The 24,458-nt window shown below is 34.6% G+C and overlaps 1 protein-coding gene across 8 annotated transcripts in view; it reads left to right on the top strand.

Moving 5' to 3' along the window:
• The first annotated feature begins 4,349 nt into the window (after window positions 1–4,349).
• Window positions 4,350–24,458, top strand: part of LOC145674372 (uncharacterized) — a 104,921-nt gene continuing 84,812 nt past the window's right edge. For 4 of the 8 annotated variants that reach the window (XM_081744348.1, XM_081744341.1, XM_081744342.1 and 1 more), the window contains exon 1: window positions 4,350–4,731. The gene's annotated coding sequence lies outside the window, so the exon portion shown is untranslated. Of the gene's footprint in view, window positions 4,732–5,390; window positions 5,464–24,458 lie in introns of those variants that run through there. The other 4 variants (XM_081744340.1, XM_081744347.1, XM_081744345.1 and 1 more) reach the window with 4 other exon arrangements.

The following is a 24,458-nucleotide window of genomic DNA, read 5'->3' as shown; positions in this document are numbered from 1 at the left end:
TGGACCCCAAGCAATGGAATTAGAGCACTTAGGGGGGAGATACTTTTGTGGCTGGGTGAACACTTCCCAAATATTAAGAATGAAGCGTGTCCTATTGATTGAGTTGATTAAGTGCTTAACGTCCCGTCCACCAGCGAGGCTGTATGAGACGTGGACCTACTGATTAACGAGGAATCCGAATCATATGAGCTCCCGCCTGGAATCGAACCCGGGTCTCCCACGCCAGAGGCGCGTACCGCTAAGCGTAACAGCTTAGCCACGAAGGAGCTCATCCTATGAAAATAGAATGGATACCTGTATAATATCAAATCGTCATAAGCGTTCATCTAAAAAAGAAAAATGTGGTCAATAACCGACCACGTGACAATACTAATGTTCGACTATCCTTTTAACCACAAAAGAAATAAGAAAAAACACCCAAATTTACACTGAATCCTAGAGAACAATTATCAAATTTTGTGTTTTGACAATTCCGAAATTTAAGGAGTGGTCCTACATACCTTTCCCAAGATTTGGAGGACATCAACCTACCTATTTCTAGGATTCCAATCTTTACACATATAGCCATATAATATGAAAAGGTCTTGTCAAAAGAGAGGTAAAAACTAGTACTGTCGAAATTGGTTTTTGAAAAAACCGAAAACCGGTTTTTGAAAAAAAGTGAAATTTCATAAAACCGAAATGTCGGTTTTGAAAACCGCTTTTGCGGTTTCGGTTTTGAAAACCGCATTTGCGGTTTTCGGTTTTCAGAAAACCGGTTTTCTCAAAAACCGAAAACCGCAAATGTCACAAAAATTCAACAGCACTAGTAAAAAAACCCAAACTTTGATGGTCAAGAACATAACACGTAGTACCGCGTAATGCTCAAGTTTATAGCAAGTTTTTGGCATTTTTTTTTTTACCTAAAGGAGGGGATAATCAGTACCAATAAAATGTACAGAAATGTATATCTGGGTCCTAATGAACATTTAACCAATTTTATTTATTTATTTATTTATTTATTTATTTTTGATAATTTCCAAATTTACAGGGTGGTCCTAAGTACTCCTCCCAAAATTTAAAAGGGGAGCTTCATTTGTATCCATGCCCTATGAAAGAAAGTGAACCCTGTACACATGCGTATAATCATATAAGGCAATAGAACCCTCATCAAAGGAAATAAATTAAGTCAATAACCGGCCTCTTAGCAAACACGTGTTCATACTAATTTTTGGTATTTTTAACCATGAAAGGGAACGAGACGGACCACCCAAATTTATGAGGTTATATATTAGGTTCCTAGAGAATATTTATTAATTCTCGTTTCTTGACAGTTCCCAAACTAAAGGGGTGGGTCAATGTACTGTCCCAAATTTCAAGAGAGAAGCACCAAAGTACCATACCTTATAAAAGGGAATAGACCCCTGTAGACACACATATAACCATATAAGGTAATAAGACCGCATCAAAGAAGAAAAATTAGGTCAAACACTCCTGAAATTTACATTTTTGGTAATTTTTTACCCATAAAATGGAACTAGATGGACCCCCAAAACTTACAGAGATACATATTTTTGTTCTATACTACCATATAAAATTTTTTGGTTTGGGAATTTTCGAAATTTAAGGAGGTAGTCCCAAGTAACCTTGTCAAAATTTAGAGGATAGACCAAAATACCCCTGCCAAAATATAGAGGGGTGGACCTAGGTACCCTTATCTCATTGATCCTGGGGACCTTGGACCCTGAGACAGGGGCCATATGGGCACAAACTTCTCCATACTTCTCACGCCTACTACTTAATTTCAACCAATCAAAGATCAGAATTCCTGGCGAGTACTATCTACTGGTTAATTTTCAATTATTGAGTAGTATTATTATCAGTGATCGAAGTGAGAGGGTATGCTGTGGTATGCCATACCTCCTCTGGTTTCTAATTGATAAAGACATACCGTCGCTGGTTTTTCAGTGACCAAGACATACCGTGACTGGAAAGTGGACGCTAATATACCTTTAATAAATCCATTTTTATACACAGTAATTGACGAATTGCTTTGCATGTCAAAGATTTTATTTCTTATGTAGAAATGATTTCTAACTTGGCAACATCAACATTTTTGTTACATTTTACGTATCTTTCGTTTTAAAAATGAGGTATCTGCAAAGTGCATCCCTTGCTTCTACCAGGAACTCGTGTTGGTTGTCTTCGTTGCAGATAATGGTAACCATGGCAAAAAGAAATCAATCATGGGCCCAATCCAAACAAAAAGCAGTATATTGAGGCGACTCTTTTAAACTGAAATCGGAAAGTATTGTCATGAGTTCGCCCAAACTTCTTTTGTGTCTACCCGAGTTCAGCATTTACGACAAAAATATAGTTTATGCAATGAAAGAAAAAAAATGCTTAAGTGCTCGGTTATTATATGGTATGTCAAGAATATTAAATTGATATAGCTTACATACTTTCATTAAAACATATTTTTGCGTCTTTCTAATAGTTGGATAAAAATCTTCCGGGGATGTAGAATACCTCAGTTGGGTGGGGAGTCAGGGAGTTTACCAGTCGGAAATTGTTTAAAAATTGTTAATATAAAAAAAATCTATTTTAGAACACTTTCGTGTATAATTCTCTACAATACAACATAAAAAGATATTTTCCTATTATTCGCAGAAAGTTGAGAGTGGAGCAAAGCCTCTCTATGCCTCACCCGTAACTACGAAAAGTTCCTCCACGGTTTTGAGTCATCATGTGAATAGAAATGCAGTCTTTTAGGCAACATACCATCAATGTATTACAACATTTACATAGACAATATGTCGAGTCAACATCGTAATAAAACATACCGCCTCCGTTTTTTTCCCACTTCGAACAGTGATTATTATCCAAGAGAAAGGGTCGTGACAAAAGGTTAAATAACAGTAAACACGGACACAATGAAAAAGACAAAACTATTGTACTTGACGGGGCCACGGAGCTTCAATGGTAGAGAACTCACCTCTTTTGAGTGAGATCCTGTTTTTTTTCGGACAAATATGTTTGTGGTGAACAACATAGAGTCTGTGGACCTTCTCGGGACACTCCCGTTTCCTTCCACTTTCTCATTCCACTAATTCTTTTATCAGCATTCACTTGCTTTAATCATCATCTCCCTTAGCCTAAAGAGCATACAGTATTCGTGGGACGTTAAACTGAGCAATTTCATTTTATTTTTGACTTCTCGAAAATGCCCATGTTGATGAGATTTGAGGAACTTAGCTGATTGAAAGGACACACAATAAACGATATGATGGAAGGGAAACGAGGAAGATAGAGAAATATTAAACTAATGGATAATAGCCTATTAATGGCATGATTCCTACATCAAGGCGAAGTTCCCATTCCTGTATTAAGACGAAAGATCATACTACAGAAAAACTTGTAAATATATAGCAAGTGAAATGCCACTGATGAAAAGAAAAAATATTAATTGTATTGGTAAAAGTTGAAGCCATATCTCGTTAGCTCCTAATTCAAGTAGCTTTCCATTAACCTCAAAATATTGACGTAAATTTAGCTGGGATTTGCTAGTTCTTTCATGGCTAAGCGGTTAGCGTACGCGCCTTTGGCGTGGGAGATCCGGGTTCGGTTCCTGGCGGGAGCTCATGTGGTTCGAATTCCATATTAATCAGTAGATCCGCGTCTCATATAGCCTCGCTGCTGAAAGGGATATTAAACTCAACTCATTAGTTGGAATCTGCAATCTTTCCTTCATCTAGTCACCCCCCTCAATTTTTCCATGCCAGAGACGACCATGTAACAACGCAACGTAAAATTTCCGTTTTAGTTTGTGATAGTAGGTACAGCAGTTATAATTGCTTTTTGCTAGTTTACGTTGTTTCCCATTCCCTAAATTTTGCGAAAACTGATACCGAATAAGGCTAATTATTTCGTTTAGTTGTTTTGAAGACATGAAACCAAACCATCAGCAAATTAACATTGGAAGTTCTCGAAATTCCATGCACTTTCTTAGACTAGTGTAACCTGTGTGGCTAGAAATCAACGCAAAGTAATTCCGTGTAGCTATACGCTATTATAGTGATTTTTTTTAATCGTGAGAAAAGAAATATATACTTACTTCAACAATATCAATACTTACAGTATGAAAAAATTACGAAATTTTATTTGACTGTATTTAAAGAGCATTTAGACATGTTTAATACTAAGAGAATTCTATTATCTCATTGTAACTAACATTATAATCTGAAATTCAAAAGGGATACATAGTTTATGAAATATTCCTTATTATTTGAAATACTTTTGCTGTTTCTGCAAATTCTTTCCCGGTGTTTAACCAACGCAGCTAGTTTTTCAGCTAAGCAACGAATTACCCTGCCATCTGTTGGTAAAAAATAAGCAGCGGTATCGGAATTATGAATGTAGTGGATGTTGTTTATAATTGAGTGTTACGTATTAATTAGTGTGTTAATCTCTTGTAGAAGCAATATGCCATTAGGAACGTATACAATATTTATGTGTTATTAATCACTGTATGAGGATTACAAAAACAGTAATACATTCGAGTAAAATGGAATTTAGTTTCGGTGTTACTGTGATTGACTGTGGCTGTACAATGTCTTCTTTCTTGGTAAAACATCATAATTATAAAACGAGAAAGAAAATATTAATATACGCAGGCGAAACATATACTTGCATACAACAGAATGAAAATATTTTAATAAGCAGTTCGAAACCTTTTACGTTATGAAGACGGAAGTAAGTTTTATAATAGTTTTAGTGTTTGTGATATTTTCTTACTGTAGTTTATAAATGGTCACCAATAGATTTAATGGTGTCCGACAAATTTTCTTTAGGGGCTCTCAAATTTCTGAACCACCCCCCGTGCAGTTTTACTATACGGATCTATAGTATAAGCAGGGGCGTCATTTCAGACTTCGCTTTGGGGGGGGGCAAGAGCACTTCCGACATAAGATTTTCACGTTTTGTAGTATTATATTAGTAGACAATCGATTAAAGTATATGTACTCCTCAAACTATTTGGGGGGGCAATTTCCCCCTCCTGCCCCCCCTAAATGACGCCCCTGAGTATAAGTAGTAATAGGAGTAGGTGAAGGGTAGGGTGACCAACTGTCCCGTAAAAACGGGATTGTCCCGTTTTTTCACTACCATTCCCGGTATCCCGATAAAATTTCCCGGGACGCCAAAATGTCCCGTATTTATGTACATTGGGTACAAAAAAACTTTCCAATCTAAAATTTCCTAATCTATATTATTTCCTAAGCTATGTGATTATATTGAAATATGTCTAAGTACTGAGCAACGTCGTTACGACGTTTGCGATATTTGATGTGGTGGCTGCACTGTTTTCCCTCCTAGGCCTCCCCACTCCGCAGACGACAGTGCAAAGGGCGCAAAGTCTTATGAAAAACAAACTGTGTTTCGGGCGGTGGAAGACTGAGGCAGAGGTTTCCGTGATTTGAGTAACAGGTAACATACTGTCATTTACGAAAGGGGAACAAAAGCATAGAACTATAAAAGTGAAAGTAAAAAGGAAACTAGTTGTAAGTAAAATAATGTTGAAAAGTAAGAAAAAACAAATAAAGGAAGTTGGAATCTGATGCTGAGAGTAGTTCGTCGTAAATTCTGCCGGTGACAGATATTGATGAATGTTTCTTATATTTTTAGTAATATTTTCGGTAATAGTTAAGAACAGCTACTTCTCATCTCCCGTGCACGAGGATACATCTTACTGTTGCACTACCTAAACACCCTAAGTACAAGGGCAAGAACTCAGTCTATTACCTACTTTTTAACATCCTAGATAGTCAATGAAAGTATGGCGTTTCTCGTCCTTCCCTAAATGGGAAGTGCGGCTCCTTAACTATAACCATATTTTCAAAATTTCGTTTTTTGTTAGTTGCTGATACGCATAGTTACTTGTTACTTAATTAATTCCACAACCTTTTCAATAGGTTTTAAAATGAAAAAGTGTAAATTTGCCCTTTTTTTATGAGAGATACAGAGAAAGACAAGAGAACGGAGAGGCAAAAATATATATATTTAGGGGAGAAGCCTATCCAAAAATAAAAAGCTGTCCCGTTTTTTCTAGTTGACGATTTGGTCACCCTAGTGTAGGGGTAGCAGTGGGAGTAAGAACGGGTTAGAAGCCCCGCAGGGGTTCGTTGGGTTCTGTTCTCGACTTAAAATGGGCAAATTAAAGACTTCCCCAAATTTTTCCGTACATTTTACAATCTGTGGATCCGTATAGTAAAACTGCAACCCCCTCCCCGCGACATAATTATTCTATCGCTGTACATAATTGCAAAACGCTAGCTACTTATAACTAGCGCTGATATAGTGGCTTATCATTGGAGTTGGTGATACTGATGATAACATCACGCTGCATATTCCGTACAGAAAATTATTCAAGAAATTTCTCTAGTCTTTACTGCCAATATTGCATCTCAAAGTAAACTATAAATTCATTTCACTCGTACAATAGAAATAATGCTCCTAGAAAGGGGCGCCAATAACGGGTCAAACTTTAAAATAAGTACCAAATTGAGCTAGTTGAAATCTGTACGTGGTTGGTATCACACAGTCCGTACATCCGTCTAGGATTTTTTGACGTCTATTATGTCCCCCTGCCCCTGAACCCTACTTGTATCAAAGTCATGTCGGACAGTGTAAATATTTAGCAGAAATATGTAGGGCTAAAGAGTGAAATAATTCAAATTTCCAGCAGTTATTTTTGGTGGCCCCTGTGAACTTTACCTGGGTCAAATGTAGTGTTGTCATATTGTCTATTAAAATATTTTGCAGAAATATGAAATAATTACTGAAACGATTGTAAAGTCCGTTGCAGTCATCTCTTGTGGAAACCCTCAACCATACCTGTGCGAATGGTTTATTTCCATATATCTCAAAACATGTAATTTGATGAAGCGTAAAGAGAGAATTAGTGAGGCATTTTTTTAAAAGTTATTTCTAGAACCATCACGCCACTTACTTCTTATTTGTGTCCGTAGTAATGTATGCAAGAGAGTTTGTCCCCCTAACCCACTTGAAAGCAACCTATCTTCTAATATAAATAAAATAAAGAGTTTGTTTGTGTGTTTGTCTGTCTGTCTGAGTGCGGCCTGGAGATCAGACGAGTGGTCCGAGAGTTACCAAATTTTGGTCAGGGTTACCTTGGCCCAGGCCCCAGATCAAGACGAAGCCCTTTTTTCAAATTTCGAACCACGGGGGGCGTTTATCGGAACCGGATTGGAAACCAGACAAATTGACCGAGAATTACCAAATTTTAGTCACGAATATCTTGGTCCAGGCTCCAAACCAGAGTTAAACGTTTTTGTCAAAATTCGAACCAGGGGGGTCTCATGGGGCGTTTACCGGGACACATAAAAGTAGTAGAAAATGACCGATATTAGTATCGAATTCATAGTTTTCGCGGTCGCTGAAATCAATGGTGAAACTCCGATCGCATTAACTTCCAAATTCACGCTATTCGGCTCCGGGCCGGGGTCACCGGAGGGGGGGGGGAGATACCGAGACACACAAAAGTAAACCAAAATGACCGATATTAGTGTCAAATCCATAGTTTTCGCGGTTGCTGAAATCAATGGTGACACTTCCATTAGCGATGACTTGCAAATTTAATTATAATTGTATGCGGGCCGGGAGTCAGCGGGGAAGGGAGATACCGAGACATGTAAAAAATAGCCCAAAATGACCGATATTAGTATCACATTCATAGTTTTCGCGGTCGCTGAGATCAATGGTGATACTCCCACAGGCGTTGACTTAAAAATATAGCCCCCGTGGGAAGCATGGGTATATTCAACTAGTAGAATAATAAATTCATAATATTAACAAGTTACGTACAAAAGGAAGATGTATCATAAAATGATATTGAGATTGAAGAATTGTATCCACACAGGAGGGTCATTTAGGGGGGACAGGAGGGGGCAATTTCCCCATCCCCCAATAGCTTGAGGAATATAGATACTTTAATCGATTGTCTACTAATATTCTAGTACAAAACGTGGTAGTCTTATGTCAGTGGTGCTCTTGCCCCCTTAGTCGAAGTCTGAAATGACGCCCCTGCATCCACCCCTCTTGATCAAATTTTGCGTATGACACTGAAATTGAACGTTGCTTTGCTGTATTGCATAGTTGTGGTACCACTTGTCTATTTATGTAGTGTTAAGGTATGTATTATATAGTAGATAAGTGAAATGTTTAAATAATGTATCAATGCTTGTTTCATACTTAAATTGTGCATATAACTTTCAGCTGGTGGATACGAAACTTATATATTTTTTGTTAATGTTGTCATGCTGTGTTACATGAGATAAATGTCAAACTTTTAGAACATGTAGTGACTGTGTGCTCGTGGGAAAATAAACCAAGAGGTTTTTCTCATTAATTGGTGATTGTAAAGTGGACACCATTAGCTTAGGTATGCTGTTGCGTGCTATATTTTCCCTACAGCTAAAGAATATGTGTCCTATCATGTAATGGATGAGTGAAGTGAATTCGTCATTTCCTTTTCCAGCCTAAGTGCAAGGATCTAATACTCGCCTTTTCGGTTCCAAACAATATGTCTACTAGGAATGGGCAAAACCGGTTTTTATATATAAAAAAACGGAAACCAGTTTCTAGGAAAACCGACATTTCGGTTTTCTCCAAAACCGGTTTCATCTTTCATCAAAAGGACAACGAAAAACAATTCTGGTCAGAAATAGCACCAGGATTGAGTATAGCCCGCTCCCCCCAGTGATTTTTAACGAATCATAGTGATTCTAACGATTTATATTAGTTCATAATGAATCGGAATTGCATGTTATAAAGATTTAAGATGTAGATCTTGAGGTAAGGAAGTTTTAGTATAAGTAGTAGTAGTAGTAGTAGTAGTAGTAGCGATAGTAGTAGTAGTAGTGGTAGTTAGTAGCAATAGTAGTAGTAGGAACGGGTTAGATGCCCCGCAGGGGTTGGTTGGGGTCTGTTCTCGATATAAGTAGTAGTAGTAGTAGTAGTGGTGACTCCTTCAGTTCCGGTGACAAAGAACTGGAGGGAGCGCGCTATACACAAGCCTAGAACCAATTTAGGAAAAAACCTGGAACCGGTTTTGAAGATAACCGAAACCAGAGTCGTTGAAATACTTTTTTGAAAATTCTCAAAAACAAGTTTCGGTTTTCCTAAATACCGAAAATCCGATTTTGCGCCCACCACTGATGTCTACCGGGTGAAGTGCGCATAGGCCGGGGTGGGTCATTCATTTTCGTATATACAAGTTTCCCTTCTTGACTAATCTTTGACCTATTTGCTCTTACAAGTTCCCTATTTCGGAAATTTAGTTAAAAATTACCGTTCTCTTTCCTTATAGAATACAAAGTATAACTGTTGTAAGCTTCATGTGCAGACCACAACTTCAGAACCGTCTGGAAGGATATGTACAAAAAGTGTTGGCGGAAATTTGTAATGCTAAAGTGTCCGCTTTCGTTTTATGTTACAGTTTCGGCGCAATAAATAGGGTGTCTGCCGTCATGAAATAATTATAGGTTCAGTTTAATTTTACAAAAAGAAGAAAATCTCGAGAACATTCTAGCTTCGTATACTGTGCCTTGCTCCTCTACAGATGGCGGTACATAAAGATAATCATTATATACAAATTGCCCTGCGTGTAAATATCACGCTTGTCACATTAATTGTGCAGGTTGAGTTTTTAGGTTCAGGTCCACTCAGGTTTTGAAAAAACCCGGGTATTTTTGAAAAACCCAACCCACCTGGGCCCATGTGGGTTTTTTGGGTTTTTTCGAAATATATCAATGTCTTTGGGGTTAAAACATGATTTGCATTTCAAGATTATCATTGTCACAACTTGCAACAATTTTCTATTCACTGCTGTTTAAAAAAAAAATGGCCGCCATTTTGAAATTTTATATTGGATGGCCGAAAAATCTATACAGCAAATTTTGAATGTCTTGTGCTTCTACCCACAAAATTTCAATTTAAAAAGTCCGAAAATTGCACCCTGTAGCATGGATAACCGCTATTTTCAATAATGGCCGCCATTTTAAAACTTTATGCCGCCAAAATATATACAGCTAATTTAATCTCTCGTGCTTCTAGTTTGAAACTTTTAACTGGAAAGACCGAAAACTACCCTTTGTAGCGTGGATATCCGCTATTTAAAAAGGAAGAAAGAAAGAAAGGGCGCCATTTTGTCATTTTACGTTGGTATGCCGAAAAAATCTATACAGAGGATTTAGAGTGTCTCTAGCTTGTATCCTGAAATTTAAAAGTCCAAAAGTTGAACACCACCACACAGGCACACAAACAAACAAATGTAGATCGAGTCATCCCAGGAGCCTGTGACGTTCGTCAAATATGAATACCAAATAGCTATATTAATTTAAGACATAATTCATCAAAATGTCTTATATGAAATAAATATTTTTCAACGTAAAATAAATGATTTTATTGTTAAAGTTCACTTTCGATGCTTTGTGGGTTCAATTACGGGAATTTGCCGAGCATTTGTTGCAAGACGGTTCTTTCCTGAAAATTAATTTAAAACAATTAACAAAGATAGGCCTATAATTCATATTTTATTAAAGTAAATGTTTCAAAATGTCATAAATGAAATTAAATATCTTCCAGCGTAAAATAAATAGTTTTATTGTTGAAGTATTCACTTCCGATGCCTTGTGGGTTCAATTGCGGCAATTTCCCGAACACTTCTTTCACGACGGGTTTTCGTTGAAAATGCAGCTTGCTTTATTGCACATCGAAACTTCCATTAATACTGAAGTTTGAGTTCAGCACTTAAAATAGTAAGCGTTACGTAGTCTTGGGAGCTCGGAGCATTAAGCTTCTTAAATTTGACAAGAACTTTTACGCTATTGCTGGTGTTTATTCTGCAGAATGCTTATTTGAAGGGTAGTAACAAATGACTGAACTGAACTGTTGTTGGAAAACCAAATTTTACTGAATACTTTTGTTACCGTGAAAGATAAGAAATAATACTAATAGTTTTACTAATGTATTTACATATTTACTCTTAGTACCGGCACATATGATCTTAAAACCTGTCAACGTATGAAGGACAACGTCCCTCGGCAGCGCCGAGTCAGGAAGCACACTATTCACGAAAAGTATTTTCTAAAATGCAAAATTGCTTATTTTACTTCAAATAGGCTATAAGCATAATCCACACATTAATTTGTTCTATAATTATCTCAAGCTGAGTTTTTTAAATTCACTCATTCAGTGCATTCAGAACTTTATAAAGGTCTTACGTTGAATGTTGGGGACTACCTTAACATGAAAGCATAGAATTCGCCCAAAGAAAGTTCAAAATCTCATAAAAATAACTTTCAATGTGATCGCTTTAGTTGTACTAATAATATACTGACAAAAAGGACACATTTGTGTCCCCCCCCCCGCCAAAAAAAAGAACACATTTCAAATCGGATTATTGGGATGGCATTCCCCCAGTTCCAAGATTGGAAGGGACATGTCCCCCTCATACGCCGGGATTTGCGCCAGTGAGTGACAGTAGTAGAAAATGGATCGATCTGGGCCAGTGTTGAACAACTCACAAGCCCCTGGGAAAATGACCACCGTGCACCGTGAGCCCACGGTCTTTTACGACCTCCATTTTAGGGGTGAATTCGTTCCCTTTTATGACCACTTTTAAGGGGTGTATTCGTTCTCTTTTACGTCACATTTTAGGGGGTGAACTCATTCCCTTTTATGAGCATATTTTCCAACCCCTATGAACAAACAGCAGAACATCAGACTACGTAACATAACGAACATACAGAAGAGCAAATTGAACTCGTTCTCTTTTATGAGCACATTTTAAGGGGTGACCTCGTTCTCTTTTACGACCTCCATTTTAGAGGGTATACTCGTTCCCTTTTATGAGCACTTTTTCAACCCTTATTTTAACATAGGAGATAACACATAAGATTACGAACACATAGAAAAGAAGATAACACATAACACTACGTAACACACAGCAGAACAGATAACACATAAGAGTACGTAACATAACAAGGGTGTATTCATTCTCTTTTATGAACATATTTTTCAACCCCTATTTTAACATAGGAGATAACACATAAGATTACGAACACATAGAAGAGAAGATAACACATAACACTACGTAACACACAGCACAACAGATAACACATAAGAGTACGTAACATAACAAGGGTGTACTCGTTCTCTTTTATGAGCATATTTTGCAACCCCTATTTTAACATAGGAGATAACACATAAGATTACGAACACATAGAAGAGAAGATAACACATAACACTACGTAACACACAGCACAACAGATAACACATAGAGTACGTAACATAACAAGGGTGTATTCATTCTCTTTTATGAACATATTTTTCAACCCCTATTTTAACATAGGAGATAACACATAATATTACGAACACATAGAAGAGAAGATAACACATAACACTACGTAACACACAGCACAACAGATAATACATAAGAGTACGTAACATAACAAGGGTGTATTCATTCCCTTTTATGAGCATATTTTCCAACCCCTATTCTGAACATAGCAGATAACACATAGAAGAGCAGATAACACATAGCACTATTTTAACATAGTAGGTAACATAAGATTACGAACACACATAAGAGCAGAAGACTACATAACATAGCAGGCCTCCATTTTAGGGGTGAACTCGTTCTCTTTTATGAGCATATTTTTCAACCCCTATTTTAACATAACAGAAATGACATAAGAATACTTAACTCATTCCAACCCTTATTTTAACATAACGAGCAAAGATTACAATCGAACACCCACGGTCTACAGATAATCATTTTAGAGGGTGTATTCATTCATTCTCTTTGATGACCATTTTTTCCACCCCTAATGAAATTACATAGGAGAGCAGATAATACATAAGATTCGTTCTCTTTTACGACCTCCATTTTAGAGGGTGAACTCGTTCCCTTTTATGATTACTTTTTCAACCCCTATTTGACCATTTTAACATAGCAGAAATGACATAAGCATGTCCTCAAACTACTGACCATCGTGAACAAAGGTCAAACTCGAAAACGAAACAACATATCGAGGTGCTGTTTCCACATTTAGCAATTGGTCATCAAAAAAGTACTGACCATCAAGGTCAAAGGTCAAAACTCGAAAACGGAGCCACATACTCAGGTGCTGTTTCCACATTGAGTAATAGGTCATCAGGTACCACAAGTTCCAAAATAGTGGCCATCGAGGTCAAAGGTCAACATACTTAAAACCTAATTACTCGAAAATGGATCCACATATTGAGGTGGTGTTTCCACATTGAGTAATAGGTCATCAGGTACCACAAGTTCCAAAATAGTGGTCATCGAGGTCAAAGGTCAAAATACTTAAAACCCAATAACTCAAAAACGAAGCAACGTATTGAGGTGCTGTTTCCAAATCTAGTAATAGGTCATCAACTAGTGCAAGTTCCAAAATAGTGGTCATCGAGGTCAAAGGTCAACATACTTAAAACCTAATTACTCGACAACTGAGACACATATTGAGGTGCTGTTTCCAAATCTAGTAACTGGTTATCAACTACTACAAGTTCCAAAATAATGATCATCGAGGTCAAAGGTCAAAATACTTAAAACCTAATATCTCGAAAACGAAGCAACATATTGAGGTGCTGTTTCCACATTTAGTAATTGTTCATCAACCACTGTAAGTTTCAAAGATAATGATCATCGAGGTCAAAGGTCAACATACTTAAAACCTAATAACTCGACAACTGAGCCATATATTGAGGTGCTGTTTCCAAATCTAGTAACTGGTCATCAGGTACCACATGTCCCAAAATAATGTCCACCGAGGTCAAAGGTCAACATACTTAAAACTTCATAACTTGAAAACGAAGCAACGTATTGAGGTGCTGTTTCCACATTTAGTAATTGGTCATCAACTACTACATGTCCCAAAATTAGTGGTCATCGAGGTCAAAGGTCAACATACTTAAAACCTAATAACACGAAAACTGAGCCACATATTGAGATGCTGTTTCCACATTTAGTAATCGACCACCAACTACTACAAGTTCCAAAATAATGATCATCGAGGTCAAAGGTCAACATACTTAAAAACTAATGACTCGAAAACTGAGCCAAATATTGAGGTGGTGTTTCCATATTTAGTAATAGTTCATCAATCACTGCAAGTTCCAAAATAATGACCATCGAGAGCTTGTAAACGGAGCAACGGATAAATTTTGTACAAAGCAGAAAAAGTGAAGGAGGAATAAATTTGAGTGGCCTATTGAATTTTGTACCAACGAGAAATGTCATTTTTTCTAGACCATGTTCTAATACTTAAACAAACAAAGGGGTAAATTTGAGTGACCTATTCAATTTTGCACCAACGAGAAATAATTGCGTATTTGAAACAAACAATCGGATAAATTTAACCGGCTCAGAAGTTCAATACTATTTTGTACTCTTGAGTGAGCTTTCCAATTTTGTAGCAAGAAGGACCATTTTTTTTAAAACTAACTCAGAATTTCATTTCATTTTTGTAATACTCAAATTTGGATGAAGTGTTTAGTTTTGTACGAACCAGAAAAATTTGATTGGATTATTTCATTAGGTACCAACTGGAAAAAGTGAAGGGCCATTATTCAAATAAACGAAGCAATAGAGTATTTAATTTTTGTACCAAGTAGAAAAAAAGAAGTGAAGTATGAATAAAATTTAGATGGACTATTTTCTTTTGTATCAATCAGAAAAAAAAAACTAAGAGCCATTTTAACAAGTTCATAATTTCGATGTTCTACGTTTTATACCAACGAGAAAAAATGAACTAGCTGAATATTTAAATATACGAAAGAACAAATTTAAGTGACCTATTCAATTTTGTACCAATGAGAAATGGCTCAGCAAAAGGCGAAGAAGGACTGTAAAATATCACACTCAGCCTTACCGGGGTTTGAGTCCGTCTGGAGTCGAACCTCGGTTCAGCCAAAAAAAAAATGGTACGGAGGCGAGATTTCGTTCTCTCGGTGCGCCAAAAAAAAGAAAAAAAAAATATATCGTCTTCTACCTCACTCTAAGACCCACCCTTCTCCAACGGATTCCAGGGCTTTAGAGAAAGGAACGTCTTGAGAGAGGATTAAAAAAAAATGTTACAAGTACAAGTGTAAGAAAATGCTTTGTTCCAAATCTTCTTTTATACAACACATGCTGCATAGCTGAAATGCAATCAATAAGGCGGTGATCAGAGTGAGTTTCGGAAATGCCTTATCACGAGCGTAGAGCTAAACGCTCTCGTCTCTGATAAGAATACGCACTAATAATAATAATAATAATAATAATAATAATAATAATAATAATACTGTAATAAATGTACTGAAAGAAATTTTGAATTTCCGAAGATCACTCTGATTACCGACCTGTAATGCAGATATAGATAATGTTCTCTAATTTTCAGTCATGAAATGAAATGGGTGAATTATTGACATACATAAATGAATAGACACCCTTTTTGGTTAACAGCCAAATTTAATGTTAAAATTTAATTTTAGAAAAAGGCAATTTTGAAAGCGAATTTAACAAATCTCACTTTTATATATATATATATAAATTTGAAATTTAACAAACTTTAAATTTAATAATCCAAATCGAAGTTATAACAACAAAGCACTAAAAAGGAACGAAAAGGAATACTGAACCGCTTCTAGTATTACAACAGATATGAATCTGGTAATAATTAATTTTGGATTTAAAAAAAATATTATGACCGTGAAAGGATTTAATCTTGTTAAATATTAAAAGCTGATTCAAGCCCCCTTTCCTCCTTTCCAATGCAGTAATAATAATTATTTAGAATGATGTTCTAATAAGCCACAAGTAGTTTACAACATTTAAATAAATAATGAAAACACACAAGGTGTATAATTTTAGTGATACTTTGAAAATATACTCTTGTTGTTTTTAAACTGAAATATCACATTTTTATGCTTTTGTCTAGAATTGCTTTTGGTCTCGATTTCTTTTGTTAAAACCAAAAATATAAATTTCTTTTACATACAAAGTAGTCAACTCTATATAAATTATTTTTTTAAAATGAGTTGAACAACCAGTTGATTTATTAGAATAAATAATAATGGTTATTTTGCCTCGGCCTTGGCTATCTATGAGAAGAGACTTTAAGGGATAGTAGGAAAAATTAGAATGGTGTTTAATTTTGTAATGACTAGTCATGTGAAAGAAGAGATTTGAAGTTTGAATCGATAGAAATCTGTCTCGTTAAGCATAAACACATATACATATAATTTAATTAACATCACTGAATATCAAATTGCTTAAATATGTTGTCGATACGCACAGGAAATAAACATATACATATTGGACAAAAGTATACAAATAAAAAAATAATAAAAAAAATACAAGAATATTCGTAATAAATTGACTGGATTAGACATAACACTCTTCAAAACTCTGATGAAAATAATAGTTTTTAATTTGATATAAAAAAAATAATAATGAAACAATACAATTACATGATCCGTGGAAATTAATGTCCATTTATAGAATAAATCAGTTAGATAAAAAAAATCACAGTCTTTGAAAATCTGAATGATATAAGCAAGTTTATAGTTTTTGCACTTTAAAAAAATATTGAATACTTAATTCACGTCCTGGGAACTAATGTTCATTGATTTCTAGAATAATTAACTTGGAGGTCATTCCGCAAACACATGATTTGGTGTGGAATTGCCGCAAAAAGGTGGTGGAATCAATAGTAATAACAGTGGGCGAATGACTCAGAGATGTCCCTCGCACGCTTAATTGTTTGTTTAATATAAGGAAATGGAAACGTCTTACCTCGAGTATCTTCATAAATCTTACATGCTTTTGATGTTCCATGAATATGATGAGGGCTGTTTCCTCTAGTAGTCCCACTTCTTTCTTAGGAAACTGTGCTTCACCATTACATCTCGGATCCCGAAACAAGGGTCTCCTCATTGTCTCTGGTCTTTTGCCGGTATTAATATCCTGGTTGCATTTCGTTCCTCTTAAATTTCCAACCCACATCACTGAGAATCTCGTTTTAATTGAGTTGAGTTGATATACAGTTGATCTCACTTACATTAAACATGTGGACACAAAATAGAAAATGAGCCACTACCACGTTAATTTCCTTGCTCGTTTACAAGAATTAAAAAAGATCGCTAGCAGAATATATATATATACATATGTGTAGAGTTTGTATATGTGTGAGTGATATCGACACCCGGATGAATCTCGAACAAAGCACCACTTTGAAGTTGTTTAGCAATGCATATTGCGTGTGCACTTCACTTAACTACAATTAAAAAAAATGCGTGTATGTGTGTGTAGTTTCGTTATCACTTGTTAGTCCTCTAGTGCCGCGGAGTTCGAACTGACTGACTTCACCCGGGTGTTTCTTTTTCAATTTTCTTCTTTTATTTTAAAAGTGCAAACTCGTCGTTGTATTGGTGGCTTATGTCCCCCTTCCAAAAAGTCCGTTGGAAGGGTGGCGTTGTTTCAACTAGATGACAGTTAGTTCTGGAGACCACTGTCCACTTTTCTGCTTCTTTCTTTTTTTTTTTTTTTTTTTTTTTTAACTGGAGTGGTGTGCTTTCTTCGTAGCCAAAGTGCGAAGGAACGTTTCTGGCCTTTCTCAGTGACGTGGGTGGTCGGTTCAACCAAGAAGGAGTAGAATACAATTAACCGTATTTTCTGGAACTCGCTGGCAAACGGTTTTCGAAGATTAAGAGAAGGGATGTTTAACTCGTAAAAAAAAATATTTTGGCTTTCCCAAACATTTATTATAAGAAAATGTATAGAATAATAATTGCTCCGTGGAGTGATTGTTACAGGACTATTTTATATAAATTTACTACTCAAATAAACAATGGAGTATTTAGTTTTGTACCATTTTGGAGTATTCAAATAAACAAAGTAATGCATTTGAGTGAGCTATTTAATTTGAAAAACCGAAGTTGAGTATTTTATACCATTTTGTATTATTTCAACAAACAAAGGAATAAGCAAAAAAAGGATCATTTTATATCGTTTTAAACTAGTCTAATAAACGAAGGCATAAATATGAGTGAGCTATTTAATTTTGTAGCTGAGTATTTTAACGAAAGAACAAAATTGTACTAACCAGAAAAAACCGAAGAAGACCCATTTTAACTAACTGAGAATTTCTGTACCTTTTTGTACTATTTAAACAAACGATGGGATAAATTTGAGTGACCTGTTTTTCGTACTAACCAGAAAAATCGAAGAAGGTACCTTTGTACTAGCCCAATGAACGAAAGAGCAAATTTGGGTGTTCTACTTTTTTTATACCAAACAAAGAAGAACCATTTTGTACTACTCAAATAAACGAAAGAAAAAGCAAAAAAGACCTTTTTAACTAGCGCAGAATTTATGTAAGAATAATTTCGATGTTCTACTTTTTATACGAACGAGAAAAAATGAACTAGCTGAATATACGAAAGAATAAATTTAAGTGATCTATTCCATTTTGTACCAAGGAGAAATGCCATTTTTATCTAGCTTAGAATTTCTAGTGCATGTTGAATTATTTTAAACAAAACGAAGGGCTAAATTTGAGAAAGCGAACATGAACCATTTTACTCAAATTTGGATGGAGTATTTAGATTTGTATGAACCAGAAAAAAAAGTAAAGAAGAACCGTTTTAACTAACTCAGATCTTTATACCATTTTGTACTATTTTTTGTACCAATCAGAAGAAAATCAAAGAAGGGTCATTTTAACTAGCCAAGCAAAAAAAAGGAAAGAATTAACACTTTGTACTAACCAGAAAAGGAGAAGGATCAGCATTCTATACTTTTCGTGCCATTTATTAGGGTGTCCTATTTCTTTTTTTACCAACAAGAACCATTTTTAACTGACTTAGAATTTTATACCTTTTTGAAAAATTTGTATCAAATCGAAAAAAGCAAGGAAATATTTGTGTTTTTGGTCTACCAAATTTCTTGGCCATGTTGTACTATTTAAACAAACAAAGGAATAAATTTGTGTGACCTATTCACTTTTATAGCAAGCAGAAAAAGGAAAGAATAAATTTGAGTGGCTTAAGCAAAGAAGGTCAATAGTAACTAACGTACTAACCAGAAAAATCGATGAAGGTCCAATTTAGCTAACTCAGAATTTTATACCATTTTGTACTAATCAAATAAACGAAGGAATAAATTTTTGTGACCTATTCAGTTTTGAAAACAAGCAGGAAAAGAAAAGAATTAACATTTTGTACTAATCAAATAAACCAAGGAATAAATTTAGATTGCCTATTTAGTTTTGTACCAACCACGAAAAAAAGCGAAGAGGTTCCATTTTAACTAGCTCAATATTTCTGTACCATATTAACTAACTCAAAGAAACGAAAGAATAAATTTTGAGTGGCTTAAGCAAAGAAGGTCAATTTGTACCTTTTGTGCTATTAAAACTGAGTGACCTATTCAATTTTCTACCAAGTAGAAAAAATTTTGTTTGCAATTAAAAAAAACGGAGAAGGTCTATTTTATGTACATTTTGTACTACTCAAATAAACAAAGAAATACCATATTCTGCTACTCAAACAAACGACGGAATAAGCTCAGAATTTCTATACCTTTTTGTGTTATTCAAATAAACGAAGGAATAAATTTGTGTGACCTATTCACTTTTATACCAACCATGAAGGTCCATTATACCATTTTGTAATACTCTATTTCATTTTTGTAACAATCAGAAGAAAACAGCTCAGAATTTTATACCTTTGTGGTGTTACATTTTGTATATTTTTATGTCATCCAGAGAACAATTTAAATTGACTCTCCCGTCACTAAGTAAGGTTCATAAAATATTTGAACGTGAGATTTAACAAACCAGAATTGCGTTATAATTGTGTAGAACAGACTCCATAGTAATTTGCGTAACATCATGCATGACCATTTTTGATCACAGCAGAAGAAGAGATCATATCAAAGTAAGAAAAGTTTTCAAAGTTCCATGTTTCATACCATCTATAAAGAGTGCTGCAGATATTTAATATTTGTATTGCTAGTATACTGCCTATTGCTCGACGATTCAATTATTTTTAGACTTTCCTTCCTCGTCTAAGTCAAAAAGACAAATATATATTTTTGCATTTATGTATTTTATTATAATGGAATATAAGATTATGGAGTATATTTGGAAATAATAGAACATACATCATGATGTTATATTGCCTTTGATTTGTTTTTGCGGAAGAGTAAAAAAATGACTAGCATGGAAATGGCTTATGTTTCACCTAGAGAAAAAGAAATTCAGCGTGAAAACGAAAAACCTATACTGTTAATTCACCCGTCTGACCCCGATTTGCCAGATGAATTACGTGATAAAATCAGAATCATATATCCAACACAAGAAATAGAAGAAGTGTATTATTTTAGACGCTATAATAAATATAATGATGAAATACTCCCGGAAAGTGATGATGACAGTGTTTCAAATATTACCTGTTTTGAACTGGAAGTAATGAGTGCGAGTGTACTAGTCAAAGTATTAGTGATACATGTGTTATACAATTATTTAATGAGTATACACCAAATTCAGTATTATTATGTGAAGCATGTTCTAAACATAATGAGAATGAAAAAGATCACAACTGTTTGCTGCAGAATGATTACGAATTATTGCAAAAGGTGTGAACGATCTTGATTAAACGTGAAATGAGAGAAGCATTTTAAAGGTTGTAATATTAAGAACACTTATACTTTGGAGAAAAAATTTAATCTGGTATATGAATACATTACAGAGTGTGATTATTATATCAACAAAATAGTAGAATTGCTTTTAGAGAAAGATAAACAATTATTTAATTCTGTAAATGAAAACTGAGCCCACTGTAGCATATGCATTTGATTGCGTAAGAATAGAACAACTTGAACTGTTAACTGGATCAATTTGTAGTACTGTAATATTACAAACATTGGACTCTGGCAACTGAATTGTCAAGGAGAGTCAATTTAAATTGTTCTCTGGATGACATAAAAATATACAAAATGTAACACCACAAAGGTATAAAATTCTGAGCTGTTTTCTTCTGATTGTTACAAAAATGAAATAGAGTATTACAAAATGGTATAATGGACCTTCATGGTTGGTATAAAAGTGAATAGGTCACACAAATTTATTCCTTCGTTTATTTGAATAACACAAAAAGGTATAGAAATTCTGAGCTTATTCCGTCGTTTGTTTGAGTAGCAGAATATGGTATTTCTTTGTTTATTTGAGTAGTACAAAATGTACATAAAATAGACCTTCTCCGTTTTTTTTTAATTGCAAACAAAATTTTTTCTACTTGGTAGAAAATTGAATAGGTCACTCAGTTTTAATAGCACAAAAGGTACAAATTGACCTTCTTTGCTTAAGCCACTCAAAATTTATTCTTTCGTTTCTTTGAGTTAGTTAATATGGTACAGAAATATTGAGCTAGTTAAAATGGAACTTCTTCGCTTTTTTTCGTGGTTGGTACAAAACTAAATAGGCAATCTAAATTTATTCCTTGGTTTATTTGATTAGTACAAAATGTTAATTCTTTTCTTTTCCTGCTTGTTTTCAAAACTGAATAGGTCACAAAAATTTATTCCTTCGTTTATTTGATTAGTACAAAATGGTATAAAATTCTGAGTTAGCTAAATTGGACCTTCTTCGATTTTTCTGGTTAGTACGTTAGTTACTATTGACCTTCTTTGCTTAAGCCACTCAAATTTATTCTTTCCTTTTTCTGCTTGCTATAAAAGTGAATAGGTCACACAAATTTATTCCTTTGTTTGTTTAAATAGTACAACATGGCCAAGAAATTTGGTAGACCAAAAACACAAATATTTCCTTGCTTTTTTCGATTTGATACAAATTTTTCAAAAAGGTATAAAATTCTAAGTCAGTTAAAAATGGTTCTTGTTGGTAAAAAAAGAAATAGGACACCCTAATAAATGGCACGAAAAGTATAGAATGCTGATCCTCCTTCTCCTTTTCTGGTTAGTACAAAGTGTTAATTCTTTCCTTTTTTTTGCTTGGCTAGTTAAAATGACCCTTCTTTGATTTTCTTCTGATTGGTACAAAAAATAGTACAAAATGGTATAAAGATCTGAGTTAGTTAAAACGGTTCTTCTTTACTTTTTTTTCTGGTTCATACAAAGCTAAATACTCCATCCAAATTTGAGTAAAATGGTTCATGTTCGCTTTCTCAAATTTAGCCCTTCGTTTTGTTTAAAATAATACAACATGCACTAGAAATTCTAAGCTAGATAAAAATGGCATTTCTCCTTGGTACAAAATGGAATAGATCACTTAAATTTATTCTTTCGTATATTCAGCTAGTTCATTTTTTCTCGTTCGTATAAAAAGTAGAACATCGAAATTATTCTTACATAAATTCTGCGCTAGTTAAAAAGGTCTTTTTTGCTTTTTCTTTAGTTTATTTGAGTAGTACAAAATGGTTCTTCTTTGTTTGGTATAAAAAAAGTAGAACACCCAAATTTGCTCTTTCGTTCATTGGGCTAGTACAAAGGTAACTTCTTTGCCTTTTCTTGTCAGTACAAATTCTTTCCTTTTTCTGCTTGGCACAAAAAATAATACTCCATTCAAATTTAGTTTTTTCATTTGTTTGAATGGCACAAAAGTACAGAAATTCTGAGCTAGTTAAAATGATCCTTCTTCGGTTTTTTTTTTTTTTTATTTGAATACTACTGAGCTGGTTAAAAAGGCATTTTACGCTGGTACAAAAATAGGACACCTAAACAAAACGTATATAAATTCTGAGCTGCTAGTTAAATTGGTCTTTTTTCGTTTTTTCTTTCGTTTATTTGAGTAGTACAAAATGGTATAATATACTCAACTTCGGTTTTTCAAATTAAATAGCTCACTCAAATGCATTACTTTGTTTATTTGAATACTCCAAAATGGTACAAAACTAAATACTCCATTGTTTATTTGAGTAGTAAAATTATATAAAATAGTCCTTCTTCGCCTTTTGCAGAGCCATTTCTCATTGGTACAAAATTGAATAGGTCACTTAAATTTGTTCTTTCGTATATTTAAATATTCAGCTAGTTCATTTTTTCTCGTTGGTATAAAACGTAGTACATCGAAATAATGAACTTGTTAAAATGGCTCTTCGTTTTTTTTTTCTGATTGATACAAAAGAAAATAGTCCATCTAAATTTTATTCATACTTCACTTCTTTTTTTCTACTTGGTACAAAAATTAAATACTCTATTGCTTCGTTTATTTGAATAATGGCCCTTCACTTTTTCCAGTTGGTACCTAATGAAATAATCCAATCAAATTTTTCTGGTTCGTACAAAACTAAACACTTCATCCAAATTTGAGTATTACAAAAATGAAATGAAATTCTGAGTTAGTTTAAAAAAAATGGTCCTTCTTGCTACAAAATTGGAAAGCTCACTCAAGAGTACAAAATAGTATTGAACTTCTGAGCCGGTTAAATTTATCCGATTGTTTGTTTCAAATACGCAATTATTTCTCGTTGGTGCAAAATTGAATAGGTCACTGAAATTCACCCCTTCGTTTGTTTAAGTATTAGAACATGGTCTAGAAAAAATGACATTTCTCGTTGGTACAAAATTCAATAGGCCACTCAAATTTATTCCTCCTTCACTTTTACTGCTTTGTACAAAATTTATCCGTTGCTCCGTTTACAAGCTCTCGATGGTCATTATTTTGGAACTTGCAGTGATTGATGAACTATTACTAAATGTGGAAACACCACCTCAATATTTGGCTCAGTTTTCGAGTCATTAGTTTTTAAGTATGTTGACCTTTGACCTCGATGATCATTATTTTGGAACTTGTAGTAGTTGGTGGTCGATTACTAAATGTGGAAACAGCATCTCAATATGTGGCTCAGTTTTCGTGTTATTAGGTTTTAAGTATGTTGACCTTTGACCTCGATGATCATTATTTTGAAACTTGTAGTACCTGATGACCAATTACCAGATTTGGAAACAGCACCTCAATACGTGGATCCATTTCCGAGTAATTAGGTTTTAAGTACTTTGACCTTTGACCTCGATGGTCATTATTTTTGGAACTTGTAGTAGATGATGACCAGTTACTAGATTTGGAAACAGTACCTCAATATGTGGATCCGTTTCTGAGTTATTAGGTTTTAAGTATTTTGACCTTTGACCTCGATGGTCACTATTTTGGAACTTGCACTACTTGATGACCTATTACTAGATTTGGAAACAGCACCTCAATACGTTGCTTCGTTTTCGAGTTATTGGGTTTTAAGTATTTTGACCTTTGACCTCGATGACCACTATTTTGGAACTTGTGGTACCTGATGACCTATTACTCAATGTGGAAACACCACCTCAATATGTGGATCCATTTTCGAGTAATTAGGTTTTAAGTATGTTGACCTTTGACCTC

This window comes from Thermobia domestica, chromosome 17 (assembly GCF_964235325.1).
Source record: "Thermobia domestica chromosome 17, izTheDome1.hap1.1, whole genome shotgun sequence".
NCBI lineage: Eukaryota > Metazoa > Arthropoda > Insecta > Zygentoma > Lepismatidae > Thermobia > Thermobia domestica.
This window is presented reverse-complemented; position numbering and strand designations above follow the sequence as displayed.